Source organism: Parus major, chromosome 1 (assembly GCF_001522545.3).
Source record: "Parus major isolate Abel chromosome 1, Parus_major1.1, whole genome shotgun sequence".
In the NCBI taxonomy this organism is placed as follows: domain Eukaryota; kingdom Metazoa; phylum Chordata; class Aves; order Passeriformes; family Paridae; genus Parus; species Parus major.
Window position 1 is genome coordinate 55,538,463 of NC_031768.1, and position 16,930 is coordinate 55,555,392.

Genomic DNA, 16,930 nt, shown 5'->3' on the forward strand with positions numbered 1-16,930 from the left:
CACAAGTAAAACATGGAGTAGATAAGAAAACCAACACAATCCATTGGAAGGAGGGAATAAACTCCTCCAAAACCTAAGACAAGCAATTGAACTGTCCCACAGGAAAGAAAAAATTAGTACTTGGAATACTGGGAAGGAATAGGTCCACTTCACTACCTGCAGTTTGAAGATGACTACTTATATATGACTCTATCCAACAATTTATTTGTGAATTGTCTAGTCACTGAGTGGGGAAATATCTTAGTAAGAACTTAATGAAGTATAAAGACTGCTTAACATATTCAAATAAATATTTATTGAAAAGAAAAAGACAAGATAAAATCCATTTCTTGATGAAGATGTTAGCTACTTAGAGACAGGAAAGAGTTTAGGAGGGGATGTATTTTGCTAGCATTTTACTCCCTAACATGCACAAAAATTGCAATGATATGTTTTGATGGCCTGCTATGTTTGTAGAAACTTTTGACTGCAACATTATTTTTATAGATATAATTGTCCAACCACTGACTAGTTCTCAGTTGTCAGTCTATCAAGCATTACCTTGAAATGAAAAACATTCTTTTTTGTTTGGTGAAAAATCCAATTTCCCGCCAATATAAAAAACTGTTCCTTTAAAAGCACTTTACATTTGAACCCATCATTTGAAAGAATATCATCCACTGGTTTTTATGGTGTACAGTGAGAACATCCATTCATTTGTTCAACAGACTTCTGAAAACTGTTGCTGATGGCATTACCAAGCTGTCAATCTAAAATGTGAACTATTATAAAACTTGCCGTCAGAAGTTTTAGTTACAATTGGTTTTGCATACAATGTAACAAGGTGCTTTCTGTTCCAAAAAAGTATTTTCTCAGCGCACTGCTGCATTTCTGTTATTGTCACAAACACTGCAGGGGGAATTCTGGATAGGATTACATCTGCTAGTAAGACTTGCACTGTTCCCTGTACAAATGTGCCTTGTCTCAAAATAAAGAGACAGGGAGAAGCTTTTCAGATGCACATTAATTAAGCCTTGTTATCAGTCAGGCAGGCTTTACTACCTGGAAAGTAGAAGCTGATTTGCAGCTCATGATACAGTTCACCAGAAATCAAATACCCATTCGGATGAGTTGATACACACATTCACTGTAGTGGAAAGACCTTTCTCCTCTGGCTTACTATGGATGTGACTTACATATGTTCAGGAATCAGCTATTTAGATCTGCTTGCTGTACAACACGGGCAAGCACAGCATGGAAAGCACTGGGAAACTTTATTTCTGATCACATTGTCTCCCTTCCCTTAGTCTTAGGTAGCACAGAATTGATCTGAAGAGCAGATCAGACAGAGGTGCCTGGATAAGCAGTAGGAAGAGGAGGTGCATGCAATTTCTGCTATGGCCCAGATTTCTAGCATGCCTTTTAGACCTCATATAAGAAGACCCAGATTAGTTAATGATGGAAATTTCCTAAGAAACATTTATGTTGAAAAGAGTAGGGAATTACTGCTTTCTCATTTCTGTCTGCTCCGAACTGGTGCATCAGAGCAGATATCATTGGCGTGTGTCAGAGGTTATTCCAGCTGACCCACCACTGCCATCTTTCAACCTTCCCCTTGATTATGCAGGAGACAAATAAAATCAACTTACAGCCTGCAAGAAAAGATGACATATATGATGAAATTGGAACAATTGGATTACAAGGTAAAACTGCACACATATTAATAGATTTGAGACTTGGGTTTCTTTGGGAGACTTATGCAGTCAAGTCAGTAATCTGTGTTAACAGCTCATCTCTGAAATGTTGACCCTGGTTTGAATCACTGTTTCTAGAAAAAGGATTCACTCTTCCTTAGTTTCAATCTGATTATTCAGCTTAGAAAATAACTGCTTTAAACAGGAGGCTTTATACTTGTCTGGGTAAATTTTGTTCCAATTTTTATTTTGGCCACAAGTCAAAGATAACAGCTGTACAATTGTGGGTTCACTGAACTTTACGTGCTTGTTGGCTGCATCACCAACTAGAGGGAATAACCAATAATTAGAACATTTTGGGTCATCTTGAGAAGAACAGAGTTTTCCTGTGTTTGGAAAGGTCATGTGACCTCTTTTTCAGATGTTCCCAAATGTGGAGCTGTCAGCCATAGAGCACAGAGCTGCATAAACAAATAAAACAGCCATCGTGTTCAGACACCAAAGAAAACCACACAAAGATCTATACCTAATGATGACTATTGGGCAGAGACTTTTAACTACATATAACAATTTTAACTCTGTAAATTCATAGCAGATTTAAGGAATATCAGAAGAACTCAGCCAGGTATTCTTTGCAGATAAGCAGCCCTGATCATAATGATTTTCAGCACAGCATTGAAAGCCTTGGTTTCTTTGTCTTTTTCTGTTTCTTTTTTTTTTTTTTAAGTTGAATCAATACTCGTTTACATAAATATATGTTTCTGTTTTCCAGTTGCTCCTGCAACAGTGTTTATGTCTATCCATTAGCAAGAAAAACAATAATAAAAGTAGTAGGATGAATGCAGAAAGGAGAGGAAAATAGACATGACTCAGATTAAATGGCTTTTGGAGTGTGAAAATTTTTTATTTTTGTTAGAAGTGTAAATATTTTTTGGCACTTTGAGATTATCTTAAAGAAAAATAAAATGCACCAAGCTTCAGAAAAACTAGATGAAAAACCTGTGCTTTTCTTGTTACTAACAGCATAGATCCCTCCTAATATGGAAAGGAATGCAGCTCCAGTTAACCTAAATCTATCTGTAGAACTTCTACCTAGTAGTTCATGAGTTTGTGCTGTAGATGGATAATTAATTGACAATATTGGAGACCTTATGATTATTAGACAGCACATATTTGAAGGATTGAGTGAGAGGAGAATTCTTTCAAGGCTACTACAGTTATCTTTTTTATCAGTACAGAATAAGGCCTGGGAGCTGCTGGTTACAGTTGTTATACCATTAGAGAAAGGAAATTGCTTCAACATCACTTGATACAACCAGAGGATGGTACCACTGAGAAGGTGGTACCTTCTACCCTGCTATGGGTATGTACTGTGGGGTGAAATGCCAGAGCAAGGATTTGCAAAATGCAGAGTGCTGTGGGCTCCTTATGCTTTGTGATATTTCCCAGTACACATGAAGTCGATGCTAAGACCATGAAATAAGGGGATTTTCACACGTTCATATTTGTGTGTTCTCCTGAGATAGGAAAGTTCTTATTCCACGTGAATAAGTCCAGGAATTGAAACTTCAGCCTGAAATTCCAGGTGAATGTCTAGTCTACCAGACTACTAAGCATTTGAGGAAATTGAAGGGTTTTCTAGTGTCTCTTATTGGAGCTGCTACTTGCTATATGTATAAATAAATATCCTTCAGAACAAGTATCTGATCTTTCATCTCCTATACCCAAAAACAGTGCTGAAACCAATCTGTTTTATTCTCCTTCAATGCATTTTTAGTTCAAAGTAGAACCCTCTGAAAGGAAAGATATATCCAGAGTAGTTGAAATGTGTAATGATCAGGCCACTCATCTAACAATGAAAAGTCTGCAGATTAAATTCTTCTGAATCCCACAGAAGAGCATCTTCATACTGATCTCTCACCTCATTCTTAAAACTTCAGGCTACCAGCTGTTCTTGTGCCTGAAGAGCTTTCCTGTTTTGATCATAAATTCCACCACTTTGGAAAGTAAACTGCAAATACCTGGAGTTTAAGAATTACTACCTACAAAAATTTTTTTCCATCAAATAAAATTTCCCATTGGAAAAATGCTGGCCAGTTCAATTTATGCAACTATAACCTCAGTGCTTCATATCTTAAACAGACTACCACTGTGCTGACAAATCATACACGTTACACAGAAGCGCCAAGTTAAGTCCATTGTTTACAAGATGTTACTAAAATGCACTGCTGAGGCTATTGGATATGCAGTCTGTGCTCATATTATTCTGCAAATGCTTTCTGTATTTATTTGTGAAACTGCCATTGAGTACATCCTTGTGGTAATTGGACAATAACACTAGTCTCAAAAGACTGAGTGCATGAAGGACCCAAAAATGCCATAGAATATGGCAAAATACTGTGATTCACAAAAAATTGTGATTACAATTGCCCAAAAGTCACACCCTCAATCTGTGTTTGTGGCAGTTAACTCACAGATTAACACTGGCAAGACACTCCCCATCTCTTGATGGGTTTGTGAGTGCCAAGTTCTTCAACAGTGAAGAACTGACTTGGTAGTCTGTGGAAAACTTGAACGATACAATTCCTCCTGATGCCTCTCAGGTGAGCTTACATCTTCTCTGCTGGTTTCTTTTTCAACCAATTGAAAGTGAATAACTATTCTCTAAGACCCCAGGGGAAGAGAGGTGGGAGAATGAACCTGGATAGAAATAGGCAAAATAACAAATAAGCATACCTAAGGCAGCCAATTCCATTTAGAAGCATTAGCCTGCACAGTTCAGCTTTTAAACAGCAATTTCTAGGTGCCTGCTTGTCTACAAATCCTTGATAAGAGGATGGGAAAATTAGTTTTGCAGAAGTATGTCAGTCTTTCAATAATATTTATGCCTAAAACTCCAGCCCTTTTGAAAGCCCCCTTGAACAGCAAGGCAGGGGGACAGTTGCTCACTAACCTCTGCACAGACCAGAATGTGGAGAGCATGAGATTTATGGGAATTAATTTTATATCCTGAGACAAGTCTAAAAAGCTCAACCTACATAATTAAATTTGATATTGAGGTTACTGAAGAAAAGACATGCAACAGGATGCCATCAGGATATATTGCCAATTTTTATCAGATCCTGGAGCCTGTGTCTCGGGAAAATTCTTTATTACTCATGCCAGCAGCCTGTTAGTAAAACAGTAGAAAGGTGCCTGCTGTACTGGAGGTGCAACAGTTCTGCTGAGATGCTGCTGACTGGTATTTAAAATGCAAGAGTTGGAAATACTGGGTTGGATGCAAGATGAGCTGGAACTTGTTATGCAGCAAATGAAAATCACTTTTGATTCAGTCTAGATCAATGCAGTAAACCACTAATTATTATCTGAGCCACATATGTAGTCATACACTGTCTTTCTTTGTCCAAACTGCATCCTCAGAAGATACATATACTGATCAAAGGAAGAACTGTCATTAAAAACAGATAGCTCTTCCAGTTTCTGGAGACAGTGGAAAAGAAGGACTGTAAATATAACTCCACATTTATGAAGAGAACAACATTATTCCCCCATTCATCTCTTCTTCGGTTTAAATATTTTGTTGAATTTTTTTTTTTTTTTTAAGTATTGCCTCATTTCCCAGAAGTGTAATATCCATAGAACATTTGTGGAGCTTTAACATTTTGTTACAATTAAAGGGATTTATTTTGCTCACAAAATGTCGAGATGCATCCATGACTCCTAAATCTGCTGAAAAGTGGAGTTAAAATATTGGCCTCATTGAAGTCAGCACTCAAACTACGGCAAAGAGAAACACCTAATGAGGGGGGAGCCATGCATCTTCTAAAAGGGCAAAGTACAGTATTACCAAAGCAGAATATAATTCATCAGTGATTTTTACTTTTTTATGATGTATAAGTTATTATCTAGAACACAGTAAATTATTCTGGTCATTTGCAATCAAAAAAACCTGCAGCTGGTTCAGTCAGGTTAAAGGATAAAGACTGAAAATGCAAACCTTTCCAAAAAAGTCTGGTTTTCTTTAGCCCAGCAAGATGAAAGCTGCTGAAGTGAGGTGATGTCACCTGTTTCTGAAAAGTGTATTGCAAAAATGGAAAGGCAAGACTGAATTAAAGGATGAGCCTGGCACAGAAACTAACTGTGTAAACACAATTAAGCTGTAAATTAAGGAAGGGTTTCTAACCTTTACAGAAATGACATTTTGAACAGCCATCCAGTAGTAGTAATGAGATTAAAATCCCAGTTTCTAATATGGAGCTCGATAAATTTATAAAGTCATGTGTATGGTTGCTTAAAAAAGTCAAAGCCTTGATTTATGGTGTAGGGGATTCCTTTCAGACTTATATAAAACTTGTATCTCATGGCTATAAAAATATGTTTCTGATGGACAAATTTTCTGGGGTTTTGATATTCTAGTGCATTTGTGCATATGTTTATTAATTCAGGAACTAGCACAGATTCAATAGTACTGTAGGTATCAAATAGGTGTAGCAGTTCTAAAACTAGTGTTTTTTATGACAAGATAATAAAAAAGAAGCCTGAGAAAAAATGCAGGATGCACATTTTTTTGGTGGGTACTGAAAACCCTTCATGCTTTTGCCACTGAGTAAAGATCCTGTACAATACTAGTATCAGTCTGGTTTAAATCTAAGTGTGTCTCATCTTATCATGCTTGGGTATATGCAATGAATTTTAAATGTATTTTTTGATTTTGGTCAAATAAAATTTAGTGTAAGGCTTTTCCCAGTCAAATGACAAACCTCTGCAAACCAGGAAAACTTTCTTTCAGTGATCTTACTAAAGAAGGCCCATTAAGACTATGGAAAATCTCCCCATGCAGTGCTCTGAGAAGGCACTGTTTCATCCTGGGGACTGAAATAGGGTCCTGAGTCATGGGCAGAGTTGGGGGAGCCAACTGGAGTGGACAGGGACAGGCAGGTCCCCAGGGCTCTGGTGCTCTGTCATTTCCCATTCTTTTTCTGCCCATGAACATCTGGATGCAAGTGAATGAACAGGGAAACAGAAAGCTATGCTTCAAATTCTTTTTGTGCACTGGTGTGAGTAATCAACACTGAGGAATTACTGGGAAAAACCTTGTTTTCCTCTGTTGCTTGCAAACAACAGCAGAGAATGCCAGTCTGATGTGTTTGTCCCCTGTGGTCCCCTATCTTCTACTTCCACCTCTGCCTTTGGAGATATTTTTTCCCATAACTTTCATGGTCTGGACTGCTAGGACCTTCCTAAATACATAAAATCTTTATATTCTTATGATCAGTATAAGAGCAGTGCTTAGCTTGAATGATAGAGGTATTTCCTCTTTGTTTCTTGAAGGAAAAAAAGAATCTCATCTGTGTCTCTTCTCCAGTTATGAGCCCCTCCTCCAAAATTTCACACTGTTTTTTATTTAAAAAAATTTTTCAGAAACTGGTAATGAAAACTTACTTCTCTGCACTTCAGTGGGAGTATTTTTATGAGCACTCTTTTGTTTACCTGCTCCTCTTGCATTGTCAGATTCCCTGTCCTGTCGTCAGATCAGGGCATTAAGCAGCAGATCACATTTAATGGATTTTGACAGGCCTCAGTAGCTGGCACCTCCTACAGTGACAGCCCCAGAGACAAACACAAGGCTATGACAAGGTTTAACATCTCTGTGTTTAATCACTAGAGCTCACATAATTCCTCTGCCTACTTGACATGAAACCACTTGTGTGATAAATAATATGCTTAGATAAAGATTGAAAAGAAAAATATAAGCTCCTTCCAGAGTAATTTTGGAAAATGCTTTCACATATTACATTCTATACATTTCACTTGGTCATCATGTAGGAATTTGTTCATCCAAAATTTGCTTGAACTTTGGCATTCTACATACCTGGATTCAGAGAAGGTAACCAAGGATTTCTGCATCTTTTAAGTCGAATTTCGACAGTCCCACCCCACCTTGGAGCTGTGCAGCAGTTTAACAGGAGAAAAGGTAAATCCTTTTGAGATGTTTTATGCAGAAGGTTTTGAAACCAATTGTACAGCTGAAACTTTAGAATTCATTTCCACACTTTGAGCAGCCTCTTTGGGGTAGAGCCACTTCGTTGGCCATTGTCGAGTGCCTGTCCCAACCAGTGGCTTTGGTCAGGGGGTCAGTTAGAGGCACATTCCATTAACTCTTAACACAGCAGAGGCACACAGGTCATTAGTAAAGAGCATAGCAAGAAGATCTGTGAAGCACTGAGCCTGATTACATGTCAACAACAAAAAAAGAGTCCATGGGCATTTAAGTTCTTTAATGAAAAAAAGAGTATTTCCCACTCATTCAGAATATGACCTCAAAGTATGTAATTTACATGGCTAAGTGTCCTTTCCTAGCAACACTGAGCATCTCCCCACTATTATCTTTTAGTCAGCAGTAAAATATTGCCTTTAGAAAGAGATTAAAAACCTGCTATTAGAATTTCTGGTTTCCAGTTGTTTAAAATGCATTATTTAATACTAACACTCTCCTGGAAGTGCACTGTAGTAGTAAAAAAACTCCCATATATCTAGATATATATGATAGCTAGAAAAAGCTATTTATATAGTTGACACTTTTATGAAGCCATAGCCACCTATTTTGGCAATTATGATGTCCAGTGAAAAGAAATGCACTTCTTTTCATATAAAAGAGAACAGAATTGAAGTCCCTCAGATTGGGGACTGCACAGTAAAAGAAATCTTTGCAGCTGTTCAAGTAACATCATGATTCTTCAAAGATTTTATTAATATATTTGTCACTGGCATAATGATTTTTCTCCTGCTCAAGTGAAAATTAAATTTCTGACAAAGTAACAACACTATTTAAAAAGAGACAGGGAGATATGCAAAGTTTGAGGGGTAAAACGTCCACCCGAGCTAGCTGCAAATACAAGCCTTCTGCAGATCATTAATAAAGGTAATAGTTGTTCATACATGATTGCCTCATTATAATAGTGACATTCCAATTAATTGTTTCAGCACCTTTCAAATTGAACAAATTTTCTTTAGACGTTCTTTATTGTGCCCTTTATATTCTCTTGTAAAAGAGAAAAGCCCTGATCTGCTTGAAAAGAAAACAAGCAGGAAGTTTGCAGGTCCTATTTTTTCAAGTAAGGTAGTGGATTTTCTCTTTTAGAAGAAATCTTAAGGAGTACAAATCATATTTTTATTCAACTAAGACCAATCAAGTATTTTTCAGCATCTGAACACATCCCAGATTTGTGTATTTCCCTTATCACATACAGTTCTTTAATAACTGTTTGGTATCTGACTTCCATAGGAAAATTGTAACCTATGCAATGGGCATTAGAAATACATCATTACAAGGCTGTACCTTTACCCCTGTGCGATATGATTTGGTGCTTCTTTTCAGCAAGGATTTGAAGATAGTTAGAAAATAAAATAATAATTAGGTGTAACAAAAAATACAAGTCACATTATTTATTATTTATTATAATCGTTTATTAATTATTATTTGGCTTCCAGTTTCAGCCTAGTGTTTGCATGCACATTTGTGTGTGCAGGACACTAACACACTGACTGCTTTAAAGGGAATTATTTAAAGTGTCTTAAACACGGCTTTCTTCACACAGTTTCTCTTGGCAGACAGTACAAATAAATATTTGAATTGTCAATGTGCAGTATCAGCAGACCATTTCAATATCCACATATTTTTACAATAACCAAAGGTACATTTAGTATTGGTCTCAGTAAAAGCTGTGATTAAAGACAGATACAGATTTAAAATTTGGTCCAAATCTCTAGATGTCCAAATATGCAAAATGAAAAACACACTGATGATAACAGCAGTATACAAATCTTGAAAAAGATGACTATATATTAATAAATGCTGAAGCTAAACAAATTATAGTTGACTCAGTTTCTCCATAAAATGTGAAAATCAGCACAGCTAGTTCTCTTCTGCCATATCCCTCTTTCTCTTATTGCTCAGTGCAACTGAACCTCCTCCTTGTATGATGCTGTAGAAGTGATCAACTAAGGTGAAGACTGTTCAGAGCAGTAGTTTCACAGAATCATAGTAGTAAGACTATACTTCAAGATGCAGCCTTTTCATCCATTCCAACTACATGCATGCATTGCAGATTACAATGAAAAGCATTTATAAAATAAGAAATATTGGATTCAGTTCCCTTGCCTACATCAGTAAATGACCAGTGATTATTTTTTTCCTGATCACATGATCACTGAGATTTTTCACTGAACCCCTGCTCCTTTCAACACAAAAGATGGATAATGCTCAAAGAATGAGCAGATGCTAGTTTTTTTTCTTTTATCTGTAGAATTTGATGTGTTGCCCCAGGCGTTATTTGCTGCACACTATTCAAATGTCATTCTGAAGACTGAATTATTACTTTCCGCACGGTTATTCCCAATGGCATCTATTATTATTGTATCTGAATACTTCAGAAAGGAGCAGTTAACCATACTCCACTTTGCCTCTGTAAGCTTTCTATACAGCTGAGCCACTTGTGAACTCCTCAGCAGCATTTAATGTCTTCATCAATGGCTTGGGCAATGGGGCAGAAAGCATTTTTGTCAGGTTCTCAGATGACACCAGACAAGGTAAAGCAGTTGATACTCTGGAGGGCAGGACCTCGATACCTCCACAACCCGGAGGAATGAGCAAGCAGGAACCTTGGCACATGTGGCAGAAGTGAATTAAAAGTCCTTCTCCTGGGATGGAATAAAGCCATGTATGTTGGGCCTGAGTGGACAGGCAGCAGCTCTGGGGAATAGCACTGGTGGAGGAGGTGCAAATCTTTGTAGAACACAAATCAGCAGCAAGGCCTCCTGGAGGTGAAGGATAGCCACATACTAGGATGCACACTAGCAAGAGGATATCCAGCAGATCAAGGGAAGGGATTGATTGTTTCCTTGTATTCCAGCCTTCTGATGTTTGGAGCATTTAGTCTAGCTTTAAGCTTCTTGGTATAAAACAAACATTGACAAACTGGAAAGGAACCATTCCAGAATTACTAAGATGCATGTCTAGAGCACCTAGTGACTAGGGCTGCAGAACACTTCATATACAGAAAGAGCCACAGGAAGATTTGTTTGCTTAGCGTGGAGAAGTGAATGTTAAGTATGAATCCAATTGCTGCTTTTAGCTTCTAAAAGGGCAGTTATAGAGAAGCAGAAGAGCACAGTAAAGGACAAGAGGCAATATTCACAGTCTGCAGCAAAGGGAATTCTGGTTGGATAAGCTGGATAATGTTCTTCAGTGTGAGGTCTGTCGAGCACTGCAAAATGTGACTGGAAAAGCTGCTGGAAATTGTCTCTTGAAAGATTTTAATATCTGAATTGTTTTATAGTTCTGTGTTTTCTAAATAATTTTCCATCACTACTGCATAGAAAGGAATGCCATAGAAAGGAATGTTCTTTAGGGAGACAAAAAGGAAGAACCTTGTCCTTGCAGCCTTGTAATGAGACCAGTTCTCTAGAGGGGAAAACATCTGATTTTACTTCTCATGAAGACTTCTCTACTATATTTCTGGAAATTACATAAACCTCAATATCCTTGGATAGAATTTGCAGAAAATGAATGTGGAGGGTAAACAAAATAAAATGAAGGTAAATTTCTGTATTAAAATTCTCTTATTTTAAGTAGATTTTATTTGGATAAGAGCTGCTACCTCTCGCAAGGCAAACAATTTTTTGACACATGCCCCCCAAAGTAATTTGTTTCTTTTTGTGTTACAGATACTTTTTCACTAGCTGAATTTCATGCACGCCAGTCTCAAAGTCATCTCTTCTGTGAAGTTCACAAGTTGATAAAACATTTATTAGGATTACGCCAGAGATATTTTTATTAAGGTTAGAAGTATTTAAAGAGCAATCAGTGCAGAACTCTAAAAAGTAATAAATTATTTTTCAAAGGTATGAAAGCGATGCTTTCATCAGAGCAAACACAGTAAATCTTTCAATCTTTGCCAATCTAATATAGTATTTTAAACTCATACAACAATGAGATAAGATTCATTTTCTAAGATAATTTTGAAGCGGCCAACACAAATATATAAAGATTATATAGCAATATATGATGTGTCATGGGGTCAGCTGTAGTCAAATACCACATTACAGGCCTGCAGAGAGGGTGCTGGTGAAGGAATTCCACTCTGAGGTTATCCATACTCTCTCCTATGAGATGCCTAACAGAGGAAAAAGAAATGTCATGCACCTGGGGAGGAACAACCCCAGGCACCAATATATGCTGGTGGCTGCTCATCTGGAAAGCTTCTTTGCAGAACCAGACCTATGAGTGCTGGGGAACACCGTGTTGAACATGACACAGCAGTGTGATCTTGCAGTAATGAAGGGTGCCAGTATTCTGGGTTGCATAAAGGGAGCATTGCCAGCAGGGGAAAGGAGGTTATCCTTTCCTCTCTTCAGCCCTGGTTAGGACACAGCTGGGAGTCTGAATGAAGGTTACAAACTATGGCTGACCTCACGTGGTCTGTTCAGCCTGGAAAAGAGGAAACTGAGGACACTGAGGGGAGACCTAGTTGCAATTACAACTTCCTTTTGAGGTGAAGAGGTGGAGCAGGCACTCGTCTCTGCTCTGTGATAACCAGGGACAGGACCCAAGGGAATGGCCTAATGTTGTGTAAGGGATGGTTGAGGCTGGATATTAGAAAAAGGTCCTATACCTGCAGGTGGGGTGTGGAAAGGCTCTCCAGGGAAGTGGTCACAACACCAAGCCTCACAGAGTTCAAGAAGCATTTGGGCAGTGCTCTCAGACACATAACATGATTTTTGGGGTTAGCTTGCTCAAGACCAGGATTAGATTTGACACTTTTGGGCCCCTTCCAAGTCATGATATTCTGTGATTCTCTGATTCTCTGATATTGTGTGTCATTCTAAGCTTCTCAGTACAAAAAATATATGGACATGCTGGAGATAATCCAGCAGAAAGTGACAAGGATGGTGACTGGAGTATCACTCTTATGATGAAAGGTTGAGGAAGCTGGGATTGCTTAGCTAAAGAAGGCTCAGGGGAATTTTATCAATGTATACAAATACATGGGGACAGTCTGTAAGGAGGACAGAACCAGACTATGTTCTGATCACAGGACCAGAGTTAAGAGGCACAAAACTGAAACACTGGAAACTCTGTCAGAGCACCAGGAAACACTTTTTTTTTTTTTTTTTAACTGACGTTGATTGATCATTAGCACAGGAAATCCAGGGAGGTTGATAAGTTTTCTTGGAGACAGTCAAAAGCTGCCTTGACATAGTCCTAGGGAGTCTCCACTAAGTGGCCCTGCTTGAGTATAGGGGCTGGACCAGGTGGTCTCCAGTGGGTCTCCTTCCACCCTCAGCTATTCTGTGTTATTCTGTGGTTCTATTGTAATATTGTTGCCCTATAAGCAAAGTTAGAACTGGTTGTTAGCCACTAGTGTGTTGTGGAAGTATTTAAACATTACACTAATAACTTTCCAATCACAAAAAAATAGTTTTGCCACATATCTCAAATGCAGGGTCAATCATGACATGGGTAAGGTCTGAGCATGTATGCATGTCTGAAATCATATCTAACTGCTGAGGCTCAGTGACAGGGGTTGAATCTAGAGCCATGTTCCATGATCAGGGAAAGTTGATCCAGAATCTGGAAAATCCAAAACCCATGGCAAGACCCCAGAGTTGTCAAAAAGTCTGTTGAAGATAAGCAGCAAGATCTTACAGAACAATACAGGAGGCAGGAAAAAAGAGCAAGATGAGTAAGCACAGCTTCCATCAAATGGCTCTGTCAGACATCAAGCAGCTGATAGGTGGGTGCCCACCATGCAAGCTCACAGTCTGGAGTCTGCTTGAACTTGATGGCTAAGCCTTTCTCTGTGGGAGCTTTGTTGGAACAGTTTTGGTGCTTCTTTGAGTTCAAGATCAACATAATGTACCCCTTTATGAACCAAGGTACCTTAACATTCAAAAGTAATAAATTCACTTTTTATTTATATCAGTCAGTAATTTCAGTCTTTCCAAATAAAAATTAAACCCACCTTCAACTGAGTTTAGCCATGCATTATCCAATTTCCTTTCTACCCTCATTCTTCTAATTCACCTCTTTTATCTAATTCACTGCATTTACCAAATTTGAAGCACATCTTAACAAATATCAATGCAGATGCTCAATTTATATTTCTTGTGTCTGTAGTAATGGAAAATGCTCTTCTAGACAAACAGAAAAGTGGATCCATATCTACATTTTATAATGTGCTTATGAATTATAGGAATGTGTAAAATTTGCCTCCATCATAATGGAAAGGCAAATTTGTCCTCCGATGTATCCATGTTACTTAGTATTTTGTGAAAATATGAAAAGTCACAAAGGAATTGAAGAAGTCTGAAGTCTTTTCTGCCAGCATATTTTTAAAATCACTTTTGAATTTCCTTAGCTTCAAAAGGACAGTCCAATCTGGCCTTTTATTCTGCTGAGTAACCAGACATATTAGCCTTCACAATCTGACCTTTTATCTCCAGAGACCAGTTTCTTGCAAGCATAAAGGTGTTAAAAGAAATCTTCAAGGAACTCACAAATTTATTTTGGTTCATATTTCATAACTCTAATACAGTTCTTAATTGTTAAGATAGAATTTTTTTTTTATTATTTCTTTTCCTGTCTGAGATTGTAAGCTAGCAGCATATGAGTTTTATCGCTTCCTTTGAGAAAATGCTGTTTTAGCCATTTGAAGCCATCTGTCACGTTCTGCCCACAACCCACCAAGTTTAGTATTTAACAGGATTTTTCTAATTTTAGATCTCAAGTCTGTGATCAGCAGGTCCTTTTGCTCCTCCTTTCCCTCAATCCAACCCAAATCTGTACTAGCAACTCCCATTTACGTAGTTTCAGATGTTTTCTGGGCAATATCTGATGTTCCACCGTGTGTAGCTATTGCATTTCCCCTCTGTCTTCTTTCTCAAAAAGTATCCAGTCTCATTAAGGTGCTGTTTATTCTGTGGAAAGATTTCAGTGCCATCCTGCCAGGTTATGTAGACAGTGAGTGGGTTCAAGGGAAGACTTCAAGTAGAAGAGAAATCCACTGAGAGCCATGAAGGCTTCAGCTGCTGCAGGGGACTACACGGACCCTGGGTCTGCTCTAGTATGATTCTGATTAGGATCACACCAAATTAAAGTCCCAGATATTCAAAATGATTTATGTGGAATACCATCAAAAGATGCAGAATTGCATTGAATTTAGAGGGCTGGGGGGAATTTAGCTTTCACCTTTGAAGATCACATAAGGAACTGAACCACAGCAGTATAAGAACAAGTGTTTAATCATGGTGTATGTGAAAAGCAGAATGGTCCTTCACAAAGGGTAGTATACACAGCTTCCACTGTTTATTTTCCCTCTGGAAAAATAGAAGTTTTGTTTTGATTTTCTAAGCTTTAGCCCTCAGATAAAGATATCTGGGCACAGGCACAGATGATGAAGGAACTCTTGGAGAAGGGCTGGGTTTGCCAGCAGCTGAGAGGTGTCCCACATTGTCTGGGGAGCCCATTGGCCATTGGGGATCTGCAGCCACCTTTTTCCTCTCCTCCTCAGCCACCCTGGGCCAGTAGAGAAAGAAGGGACAGGAATAGAAGAGACTGTCTTTCAGCTTTTTACTGGCTACCTCCAGGTCTGAGGAAAGGGACTGGAGGACAAGGGAATGGAACTCAACAGGCCAGGGTTTGCTAAGGTGTAGTGCTAAGAGAAAGACAACCATGCCCTGTGCAAGGGGCTTGCAGAGAGTGCTGGTAGAAGCCAAGAGGGCTGATTCTGTCATTATTTGGGCTATCCAGACAGTTCCCTAGGCGTGGTTGTGGGTCTAGGTGGGCTCAACCTTCAGCTGCTCTACCCTGTGCCCTGTCTCCGAGGAGATTCATACTGGGAAGTGTTGAGCCTTGGCTGGCCGCTGGTATGGCCTGCAGTGAAAACAAGGTGCTGAGTCCAAGGGCAATCTGATGAGATAGCAAAAATTTAATCCTTAAGGCTGTGTTTAGGGTTTTATTATCAGGGAGTTTTTTTTTCAGGGTTTTGACAATCCAGTGAACTTGTCTTGGTTGCTGATGAAGTGTTTCCTTCCTTTCACAGAAGGCAGTACTCTTGCCCATGTCACTGACTACTGAAAGCACTAGACTGATGAGACCAGCGAGCAACATTTGTCGATATTACCTTAGGAGCTTCCTCATATCACTAAATCTCCTTCTATCACATCTCAATTTAGCTATAATTGATCTCTTCTGTCTCTAAAGAGCATGCTGTAGAATAATCTATATTATATCTGTATTAAAATACACACCTCTTTTAGTCCATGCCCTCCTCCCTAGTTCTAAAAATGTCTTTGTTTAGTTCACTAGAGCAGACATTGAAAGACCTGCATTTCAGTCCAGCTGTGGGAGTGCTCTCTTTACTACAAGGGCCTTAGTTCTGGCATAAAACAAAAGAATGATTTGTTCCATAATCAGTAACAGAGGATATATAACAGCCCCTTATCATCCTGCTGTATTACGTTCATGACTGCCATGGGTCAAAGTCTCCAAAGGGTATTTTCTTGTGCAACTGCACTAAAATAGAGGTACTTCTACTTGCATCAAGCTACATTTTACATCTCTCAAGCTCTCTCTTGGCATGTACACACAGCAGAATTTATATAACAACATGACTAAGGGAGCCAGCGTTTTATTCTACAGAGTTATCTTCAACACTAGTCCCTAATCAAGCATAGTGTGTCAGGAGCGCTGCAAATTAAAAAGATACATACTATGTAGGAGGAGACATGAGACCTGGAGCTCTAGCAATAAGCTCCATTTCACAGTGCAGTTCTACACAGAACAGCAGTTGTAAATTGTCTGAACTACTGACATAAAATAGAGCTAGAAAGGTAAAGAATATTTCATAAATGTCTTCAGTATTATCCAGTGCTGGCCCACATGACCACCAACAATAAATATAATAGTGGTAAATCATACTTCCAGAAGACTTATTATAAAGCTGCTTCCAACCTTTGGTTCTAAGCAAAATATAATCCTGCACTTTGTGTTAGTGCATTGTTTGGTATATGAGCCACTTTCAGGATGTGCCACTAAGCCAGCACTTTTGCCTCATTGCCAAGAACAGCAACCATGCAAAATCGTTTTTTGAAACTTGTAGTTCTGTCACTGGAACTTTTATGTGAAAATATCAGTACTGCAGTGGTAGTGGTTTGGGTTTATTACAATCTGGATTATACTGCCTGCAAATTCAGGT